Here is a 10,918-nt window from a genome sequence, read left to right as displayed (position 1 = left end):
ACGTTTGCCACCTTTGCCATCCATTCTAAGAGAAGACAATTAATTAGTACCTCACCTTCTCTAATTCAATGGCTTCTCCTTCTTCATTTGCCACTCTCTTTATAGAGCAATGAATTGAATATCAGTCTTCGCTCTACTCCATGCAACAGTTGCATGGCTTTGGAAGTAGAAGAAGGGTACGTACGTTAATGGCGGATTATTGGGAAGTGAATCGTCATGCTTTTGAGTTAACTTAAGCAGTGGTCAAAGTTTTAAGTTTTCAAAGCAATATTCTTTGGAAATTCACACGTCAAAAAAGCATCGGAGCTATTTTTCTGAGGAAAAATAAGTTTTTTTTTTCCGGTTAAAAGTGATCAAAGTAAATTTTAAAATGTTTCTCCCACAGTTTGAACTATTTTCTCAAATATTTTTTTGATATATTAATATTATGAAGGTTAATTAGAATTACTTATGAAAGTGTTAAGAAAAGGAGAATTTTAAAATGCTCTGAACTTCTAAGATTTTTTAATATCGTCAAATACCTTTCATACTTTCTCAATTTTTTTTTGATATGTTTGATTTTTTTTTTTATAACAGAGATCTAGATCTTAGAAACTAATTAATCCTGAGATGTACGTTCTGAACCTGTATTTTGCATATTAAGTAAATTTAGAAAGCATGTGACTTCTGATGCGGTGCCCCAATGTCACTCGTTTTTCTTATTGACATCAGATATTCAGTTTACGTCGACTAATTTTGGATGTACGTTCTGAACCCGCATTTTGCATATTAAGTAAATTCAGAAAGCGTGTGACTTCTGACGTGGTGCCCCAATACCATCCGCTGTTTTTTTTATTGGCATCAGATATTCAGTTTACGTCGACTAATCTTGGGTGTCACCAGTCCGACCTTGTTAAAAGTTTTTACCGTCCACCAAAATAAATCAAGAAGAGCTTGTAGTGGTTGGCCCATCATTTTAGAGTTTTTAGGTTAATTGCACATTACGAAAAATTTATCCATTAATTTATCGAGGCTGAGACTCGAAGTGTTGAGAAAATTAATTTAGGTTATTACAAAGAGATGTTGCTCATTGGCATTGTTTTTGGCTCCCATGCTAGATGTGTGAAGTAGCTGCACATAGTCTCATTGTTTCAACAACCTATTGTGATAACTAACATAGGATAGAATAACAATTATTATACGGACTCATTTACTTAGAGAAATTACAAGGAAAAACATAGAGAATTCAATAAATAAAAAGGAGCTGGCTCTAAGTTAAAAAAAAAAAAATTATTTATTAAACTCAAAAGAGAATCCCTAACATCAAAAAAAAATAATTGTTTAAATAGATCCAAAATCTTAAGATATAAAAGAAAGTAAAAAATCTTTAAAAACTCAAAATTCCAAAAACTCTAAACATACTCAAAATCCTAAAATGTAAAAGAAGAATGTAACTTAAAAAAAAGATAAAATTTTCAAAATCTTATGCATCAGTCATTCCATGTTGAAAATAACTCATCCTTAAATTTAGAGTAGAAGAAAGATCCTCTCCCTCAACTCTACAAATATTTGTTGTGGACAAGTGAGTGCTAGATATAAACTAACACGTTTGGCTACTAGAAAATATGTAGCAAATGCTTATGTTATATCTGCATATATTAAATCATAATCTTCAATCCCTTTAGTCATCAATAAGTCAAGGAAGGGAACAATGTCCCTGTTATTGCAAGCAACGATCTTCCATAGCTTCTTTATCCTATCAAAAAATTAATCCCCATGTTTCCACGTCACATAGTAGAGACTTTTCAACCGTCTTTTATTCCAATAGTCGTTTCAACCCTCTTTTTCCACGTCATATAGTAGTGATTATTTGATCATCTTCAACATCTTGTGAATACACATGTATAATTTATATAATTTATAGTCTAATCAATATCATTTATAGTCTAATCAATATCATCATTTTTTTTAGTAATTTAAGTGTCTAGACTTCACGCGACTAATCTTAGAGGTAGATGACCTTCCCCTAGGTTCACCTACCGATAAATTCAGAGCGAATACGCATGTATGATTTATATAATTTATAGTTTAATCAATGTCACCATTTTTTTTAGTAATTTAGGTGTCTAGACTTCACCCGACTAATCTTAGAGGTAGATGACTTTTCCCTAGGTTCACTTACCAATAAATTCAGAGCATAGCTTGTGCACACTCAGAGGTCGACTTTCAGAATCATCTCTATTGGGATCAAACTATGATTCTCTTATTTTGCCCTCTGAGTGTTTTACCACTACACCACACCTATAAGGGCGATCCAAGTGTAATATTGAATTACCTGAATGTGCATCATGATCATTTATTTTTGTCGATGCAGGAGGATCTGAAGATTTTTCCTTTTTTTATTAAAATTTCAATTCGGAGATTTTATATTTTTTAAAGTTGTTTTCTTCTATTACATTTTTTGATTGTGAATTTATTTAGAAATTTTAGGATTATGAGTCTGTTGAGAATTTTTTTTCCTTTCTGTTAGGATTTCTTTCCTTTCTCTATATCTTACGGTTTTGAGTCTGAATATTAAAATTTATATTCTTTCTTTGCATCTTAGAATTTTGGGTCAATTTAAACCTTTATTTGAGTTGATGTTAAAAAGAAAATTTTTGGATTAATAATGTTTTCCGCAGTATGGTTTATTTTCCTATTTCCTGATATTCCTCTTCGAATCAACAAGATGTAGAAAATTGCGTCCAGTATTTATGCACAAATTAGCGAATTCAATAGCCTACAGGATAATCATTATTCCGCCTAATATCAGTTGGTATCAAAGCTCATCAGATCTAATGGAATGTCATCATTGTCTCGGTGACAACAGGCAAGTTCTGATTGAGGAAATCAAGCATCATGGTTATAGCATTCAAGACGTGATGATGATTAAGGATTTGCATAGGCAAGTCACAAAATTATCCTAGCATTTACAGCTCAAGATCTTAAAGGTTGTAAGTTCCCTTATCTTAAGCTTGGTTCCACACTTAAAAATCCCTAATTTCAATTGAAGAGAGATGTCCAAACGCGAGTTGGTTTCAAGGGATACAGGATCAACCTCTCCGCCTCCTGCAACTTTGAGAGAATGTTGGCTCTACAACACTCGACGTTCCCTCCTTTTTATTTCCATGGCAAAGACAACCATGAGGATGTGGGCATCAAAAATAGTACGACCAATCCTACTCTATCAATCATCCGATCATAGGAGATGGTGGAGATGACAACAAGATCAAAATATTTTGTGATACAATTTATGATGATGATGAAGTTGCTAATGAAATAGTTGGTGATCCAATTCTTTGTCTCGACGGTGACATTGGTGGATTGCTCAATTAGACCCTTACCAATGCTTCTGAAGGTGCTAGTAACTCTACTATGTAGTCTTTTAAGCACATTGTCTCGACTGTTGGTGCTGGAAGCATCCGGCGATCGAATCTGTGTTTTGATAATAACAAAGGGTTCAAAGTTAAGCTGTTTTGTGATCTAACAGTTTAAATAAGATTGCAGGAAAGTCCTAAATGTACTTAGGCAAAAGTCCTAGCTGCGGTTAGGCAGGTGGAAAACCCTAGGGGGCGGTAACCCTAGGTCATAGTGTTGGAGTGTATACTAAAAGCCTAGCTTTTGTAAACATTTATTTTTGAAATAAAAGAATCACATTGGTCAATATGTGCATTTATTTGTTAAATGAAATTGTTCGATTAATTTATATAGTAGATAACATGGAGTGTGGTGTCACACTCAGAAGATCATGTTGTCGGTTCTCTATAAATTATAAACAGTTACTCACGACTAAGATGGAAAGGAACAAAGCATCAGAATAGTCGTAGTGTAATTAAGTATTAGTTTATCTTGACTAATAAATTACACTGATACACTTTAAGTGTATTGAGTAGAGCCATTTAGGTAAGTTTTTTTTGTATTGACTTAGTAAAAGAACTAGACCTTAGTTATTATGGAAGTGTGTGCTCTTAATCCTAATATAATAACAAGCACATATATTTAATATTTATTTCTTTGACTTATCAAAGGGTGAGGTTTAGCTCGATAAATCAATATGCCCGATAAGTTGGGAAATGATATTACTTATAGTGTGTGTTGTTGATTATAGAAGGAATATGTGTCCTAGTTATCTAGGTTGAGAATGTCCCCAAGAGGAGCTCATAAGGATTTCCATGTTAAACTCTGCAGGTGGACTTAGTCCAACATGACAATAAAGTTGAGTGGTACTACTTTTGGAGCTAGATATTAATTAAGTGAGTTGTCAGTAACTTACTTAATTAGTGGACATTCGTAATCTTAAACACAGGGAGACTAACACACTCATAATAAGAATGAGCCCATAATGTAATTTGGGATTGGTGCGGTAGTGCGGTGATAACTCTCTAGTGGAATGAGTTATTATCGATGAACTTGAGTTATGTGTTCGAGGCGAGCACGGGATACTCAAGCTCATCAGAAGGCCAAAACCAATTTCTCCTCTAGGTCTCTGTCGTCGCCTCATTATAGCCTCAAGTCCATCCAAATGTAAGGCTCTTCTTGGTGTCCAAGAAGTGGGCCGGTCCAATGCTTGGTGACCAAGCAAGGGTCGGCCACATCCTCTTTATAGGGGCAGGCCCCTTTCTTGGTGACCAAGCATGAAGGGGCGGCCACAATATTCAAATAAGGAGGGTTGTTTTTGAATTTTTAAAATTTTCTCTTTGTAGAAAACTATAAGTTTTAAAAGAGTGATTTTAATTTTAAAAACTTTCCTTATTTGAATTTGGCCACATGTTTTAATAGAGAGTTTTAACAGTTTTAAAACTTTCCTTTTTTAACAATCCTCATGGTTTAAGAAAAAAAAGGGAGAAAAGTTTTAAAATTAAAATTTTCTATCATCATATTAAAAAAGGAAATTTTGTAAGAGAAGTTTTAAATTTTAAAACATGGTTTTAATTTTTTGAACTTTCCTTTTTTAACTCATACTTTAGGAAAGAGAGCTTGTAAAATTTTATAAGAGTTTTCTTGTAAAATTTTATAAAAAAATATATTTCCTTTTTCCCCTTGATGAGGTGGCCGGCCACCTTGCTTGGTGCCCAAGCAAGTGGCCGACCATATTAAACTTAATTAAAATCATCACAAACTTAAAATTGTTGATTGATTCAATCAAGAGGAAAGAAAATGAAAAATAAAAAGGAAAAACTCTTGGATGATTTTATTTTTTGTAAAAAGTTTTTCCTTATTTGCCTTGGGCAAGTAATATAAAAGAAGGGGTGAGGGGGCTTCATGGGACACAACTCTTATTCTTTGGCTTGGAGATTCTCTTGGTGGCCGGCCCCTCTCTCCCTCTCTTCTCCCTTTGCTCTCATTTCTATTGTGGTGGTGGTGGCCAAATATTACAAGGAGGAGAAACTCTTTTGGGTGGTGTTCATCTTGGAGGATCGTCGCCCACACGACGTCCAAGGCGAGGCGAGGAATACGGCAGAAGATCTCGAGGTCATTAGCTTACAAAGAGAAAGTATAACTAGTAATTTTCTTCCGCATCATACTAGTTATTTTCTTTGTAAGAATTCTAAATACAAGAGGCAATTAGATCTAGTTTTTCGAATTTATTTTTCGAGTTTGTGTTTTCTTCTTTTTCGAATTTGTGATTCGATTGTTCTTTTTGGTTAACCTAGAGTTATTTAAGGAAATTAAATATTAGCTTTCCTTAAAAGGCTTTGTCTAGGCGATAGTGGTTGCTCCCATATCTAAGAAGGTCATGTGCCTCGCCATGTAGTCCTAGAAGCCAATTTTTGAAATTAATATTTAATGAAATTAATAGCTTAGGTAGGTTTGAATCAATAGTGTTAAGTTCCGCTTGCGATTCAATTCTAAACCATTAAGAACAGATAAGTTAAATTTGGAATCAATGATGTTAAGTTCCGTCTGCGATTCTTAATTTAACTTCTAAAGAACACAATATGTTATTTAAGGAAAGGTTCGACACTTGTACAAAAATTTTTTATACAGTGGAACCGGTACATTTTCCTAGGATTAACCAACAATTGGTATCAGAGCTAGGGTTTTGCCTCTGTGTGTTTAGAATTCAAATAGGTTATGCATATGTCATACATAATTTAGGCAGGATAATAGTAGGATGTGCTAACTCTTTGGTTGCAGACTTCAACTATTATGACATTTAGATATTGTGTGTGATTGAACCCTTGGACATGTCAAGGGCATTATTTTGTGTGCATGATTGTATGTATCAAATACAGCAAGAGCTGTATTATTTTTAGAATTTTATTTTTTGTTCGATCTAAAATACATGTACATTCCCTCGTGGAATATAGGATCGATATATGTAAAATTCTATTTTTGTCGTGGATCGGATTCTTGCGAGGAATGGTACTTTTGGAGCACCAGAGGCGTAGCGGAATAAGAAGCAAGATGTATGCGACGACTCGACCCGATGGCGGTGGCTATAGATGGCAGCAACGAAGCATACTGAAGACAGTGAAGGAAAAGGACATAATAGTTGGAAAATTAGTTTCCAAATTTATTGCTTTTATTTACTGTGATGTTTATGTGCATGTGATGTATGCTAGCATAGGTTAAAATCCTTATTTTTAAATAACTAAGTGGGAGAGGGATTTTAATAAATCTCATGGTCTCCATTACTGGTTTATAAGTGATGCAACAAGCTTGCGTGTTGGCTCTGAGTGCCTCCCTCCACAACGGATGGGTTTGTTGCGGATCACTAGATCAAACTTCCTTTTATGGATGGTTATAGGAAATTATTTAGGTGCATGTGATCTTCTCCAACTGAAGGGGCACAATCCTATTTAATGGACTTAGTATCAAGTAATGGTATACACTTAGATGCATTCAATAGTATCCTCCCCAACAGAGTACTACTATTGTTTTGTGTGACTAAAGCGAAACCAACTATTAATTTTATTTGTCATAAAGTTAGGATGACAAGATAATAAAATTAATGGGTCACACCCTCCTCTTACAAATGTTGAATTTGTATACGTCCACACTAACGTGGCATGCAATATTCACGGTGATTTGAGGTGTTGGTTAATTTAAAATAGTATTGTTTGAGCAATCAATATTATTCTAAATTTAGAGTCTTGACCAAAGTTTATTTTTGTGATTCTTAGGATGACTTTCAACCCACTGACCATTATATTGAAAGAGAACAAACATACTGGTCCCAACTATATTGATTGGAAAAGAAACCTGGACATTGTTCTTACTGCTGAAAGCTATAAGTTTATACTGACTGAGGCTTACCCTGATGCACCTGACGGTGACTCTACCCCAGAGGAGATTGAGTATTATAAGAAATGGGTAAAAGCTGATGAGATGGCGCGGTGTTACATTTTGACATCAATGTCAAATGTATTGCAATATCAGCATCAAGATTTACCAACAGCTTAGGATATAATGAACAATCTCAAAGAACTCTTTGGGCACCGGAGTCGGACTGCTAGGCAAGAGACAATGAGAAAGCTAATGACAGCCACCATGTCTAAGGGGACACCCGTAAGGGATCATATCCTCAAAATGATGGCCTATCTGAACGAAATATAAGTTCTTGGAGGAGAAATCGATAGGGAAACCCAGGTCGATATAATTCTCCAAACGCTTCCAAGAAGTTTTGAGCAGTTCCACCTGAACTATAACATGAATAAAAGAGAGTATACGTTGGCGGAACTTCTGACAGAACTACAGGCAGCAGAAGGTATTTTTCGTCAAAGTTCTCAGATTCACTATGCTGAAAATGGTTCTACTTCTAAGTCGAAATGCAAGAAGAAGAAGAAACAGGTCTTTTCAACAAAGAAAGTGAATAAACCTCAGGGTACGGGAGAAAAGGCTAGAATGAAGAAGCCGAAGGGTGAGTGCTTCATCTGTAAGCACATGACATTGGAAGGCAGACTGTCCTCGTAGGAACCAGAACAATAAAGGTATATCTCATGTTCTAGTAGTTGAAACATGTTTAGCGGTGTTATCTACCAGCACCTGGTGTGTAGATACGGGAGTCACTGATCATGTCTGCAATTCTTTGCAGGGGTTCCAAGAAACTCGGCGACTATTCAATGGAGAGATAACTGTCTACATGGGCAATGCTACTAAGGTGGCGGCTGTTGCAGTGGGAGACGTCTACTTATCATTTGATAGGAATAGGAATTTGATTTTAAGAAATTGTCTTTATGTACCTAGTTTTAGAAAGAATTTAATTTCATTTTCTAAACTGTATTTGGATGGATATTCAGTTTCCTTTAGTAACAATGTCGTTATAAAGAGAAATAAGGTGATTATCTGTTCTGGTGCATTGATTGGCAATTTATACACTTTAAATCCAATTTATCCCACAAAGCAAAATATGGAAATTAATAACACATCTTCTAACTCTAATAAGAGAAAAGAACCCTCGGAAATTAATCAAATGTATCTTTGGCATCTAAGGCTTGGACATATTAACTTAAGTAGGATTCAAAGGCTTGTAGCCGATGGACTCTTGGGTTCATTAGAGTTGGAAAATTTTCCAACATGTGAATCTTGCTTGGAAGGTAAAATGACCAAGAGACCTTTTAAGGCCAAGGGGTATAGAGCCAAAGATGCGTTAGAACTGTTTCATTCTGATTTGTGTGGTCCTATGTCTATCCAAGCAAGAGGTGATTATGAATACTTCATCTCCTTTATACACGATTATTCAAGATATGGATACATTTACCTGATGCGTCGCAAGTCTGAATGCTTTGACAAGTTCAAAGAATATAGGGTTGATGTGGAGAAACGTCTTGGTAAAAGTATCAAGACACTACGGTCTGACCGTGGTGGCGAATACCTCTTTAGAGAGTTTAGGAATTACTTATCAGAAGTCGGGATTCAATCCCAATTGACTGCAACTGGTACACCCCAGCAGAATGGTGTGGCAGAACGAAGGAATAGGACTCTTATGGAAATGGTTAGATCGATGATGAGTTATTCAGAATTACCAAATTCGTTTTGGGGATATGCTTTAAAAACAACAGTGTACATTCTGAATATGGTACCTTCTAAAACAGTTCCTTCTACTCCCATGGAATTATGGAATGGGCGTAAGCCTAGTCTAAATTGTTGGTGCAACCTTAGGTCAAGGTTGACCTGGTTGACCCGACTCAAGTTGACCTGACTCGAGTTGTATTTTGATGTTTGACGAGAACAGAAGAGTTGTATTTTGATGGGAGATTGTTGGTGCAACCTTAGGTCAAGGTTGACCTGACTCGAGTTGACCTGACTCAAGTTGTATCTTGATGTTTGACAAGAACAGAAACTTGGGAGGTTGTGGGTGCAACCTTTGGTCAAGGTTGACCTGGTTTACCCGAGGTGAGTTGACTTGGCACGGAAAAGTCCAAGCAGGGAGCTTGGCACGGGAAAAGTCCAAGCAGGGAGCTTGGCATGGGAGAAAGTCCAAGTATGGAGACTTGGCACGGAGAAGTCCAAGTATGGGAACTTGACAAGTGGAAGTCGGAGAGGGCTTGGTAGCTCGTTCTCCGGACTATGGTCAGAGAGAGCTCGGTAGCTCGTTCTCTGGACCGGATGTGGAAGTCGGAGAGGGCTCGGTAGCTCGTTCTCCGGACTAGGTCAGAGAGGGCTTGGTAGCTCGTTCTCTGGACCGGACGAAGTCGGAGAGGGCTCGGTAGCTCGTTCTCCGGACTAGGTCAGAGAGGGCTTGGTAGCTCGTTCTCTGGACCGGACGAAGTCGGAGAGGGCTCGGTAGCTCGTTCTCCGGACTAGGTCAGAGAGGGCTCGGTAGCTCGTTCTCTAGACCAGGAAGGCAGATAGAAAATCCTGATGAGTAAAGCCAAGTGAAAATCCTGGTGAGTGAAGACAGGCAGACAGAAAAGTCCTAGTGAGTGAAGCTAGGCAGTTTGGAAATCCTGATGAGTGAAGCCAGGTGAAAACCCTAGTGAGTGAAGCTAGGTGAAAGTGAAAGTCCTGGTGAGTGAAGCTAGGCAGTTGGTGAAAGTCCTGGTGAGTGAAGCCAGGCAAGGGAAAGTCCTGGTGAGTGAAGCCAGGCAGTTGGGAAGTCCTGGTGAGTGAAGCCGGGCAAGGAAAAATCCAGATGGATCAAGGCTGATCGGACATCTGGTGTTGTGAAGGTCAAGTAGGTCAAGGGAGTGACTGGATACTTGGCACGAAGAGAAAAGTCTAAGTGGGTCAAGGGGATTGACCGGACACTTGGTAGGGAGTCTTAGCAGGTCAAGGGTGTGACCAGATGCTAAGCATGAGATACCAATAGGTCAAGGTTGACCGGATATTGGTTTGGAAGGCGTGGGACTTGGTTTGGGCAAAAACCAAGCTGGATCGATCGATGGATCGATCGGTGATTCTGATTATCTGATCGGTCCGGTGACCGATCGGTAACAAACAGATGTCTCTTGTATGTTATCGATCGGTCCGCACCGATCGAAAGCAAACAAGTTCGGGAGAAAAGGAAGGACATGCATGTTGATCGGTCCTGGACCGATCGGAGGAATCTGATCGGTCCCGGGACCGATCATGGACTCTGGGATCGATATGTCCTGATCGGTCCAGGTATATCCGTTGAGATTCAACGGGTATCTCCGTCTTCTTCGCTGTCTGCTTTGCAGGTGCAGTTGCAGGTTCAGGCTATATAAAGGAGATCGAGGGATGCTACAGGATACTTTTTCTTCTGGTTCGAAGCTTCTGCTTCTTCTTCTTCGCTGCTGTGATTTGAGCTTTGCTGAGCTCGCTTCTGCTTGAATCTTCGTGTGAGCTTCATCGGCTGGTTCTTGCTGTTGTAGGCGTCTTGTGAAGCTGCTGCTTCATCCAGTCGAAGAGAAGAACGCAAGCTAGTGTTGTTACATTTATGTTCTTAGCTTCTTGCTGTACTTGTACTTCTGCTTGCTGTTGCAAAGATTGT

The sequence above is a fragment of the Zingiber officinale genome, chromosome 9A (genome assembly GCF_018446385.1).
Source record: "Zingiber officinale cultivar Zhangliang chromosome 9A, Zo_v1.1, whole genome shotgun sequence".
NCBI classification, from domain to species: domain Eukaryota; kingdom Viridiplantae; phylum Streptophyta; class Magnoliopsida; order Zingiberales; family Zingiberaceae; genus Zingiber; species Zingiber officinale.
The sequence above is the reverse complement of the archived record's forward strand: the minus strand, read 5'-3'. Positions refer to the sequence as shown.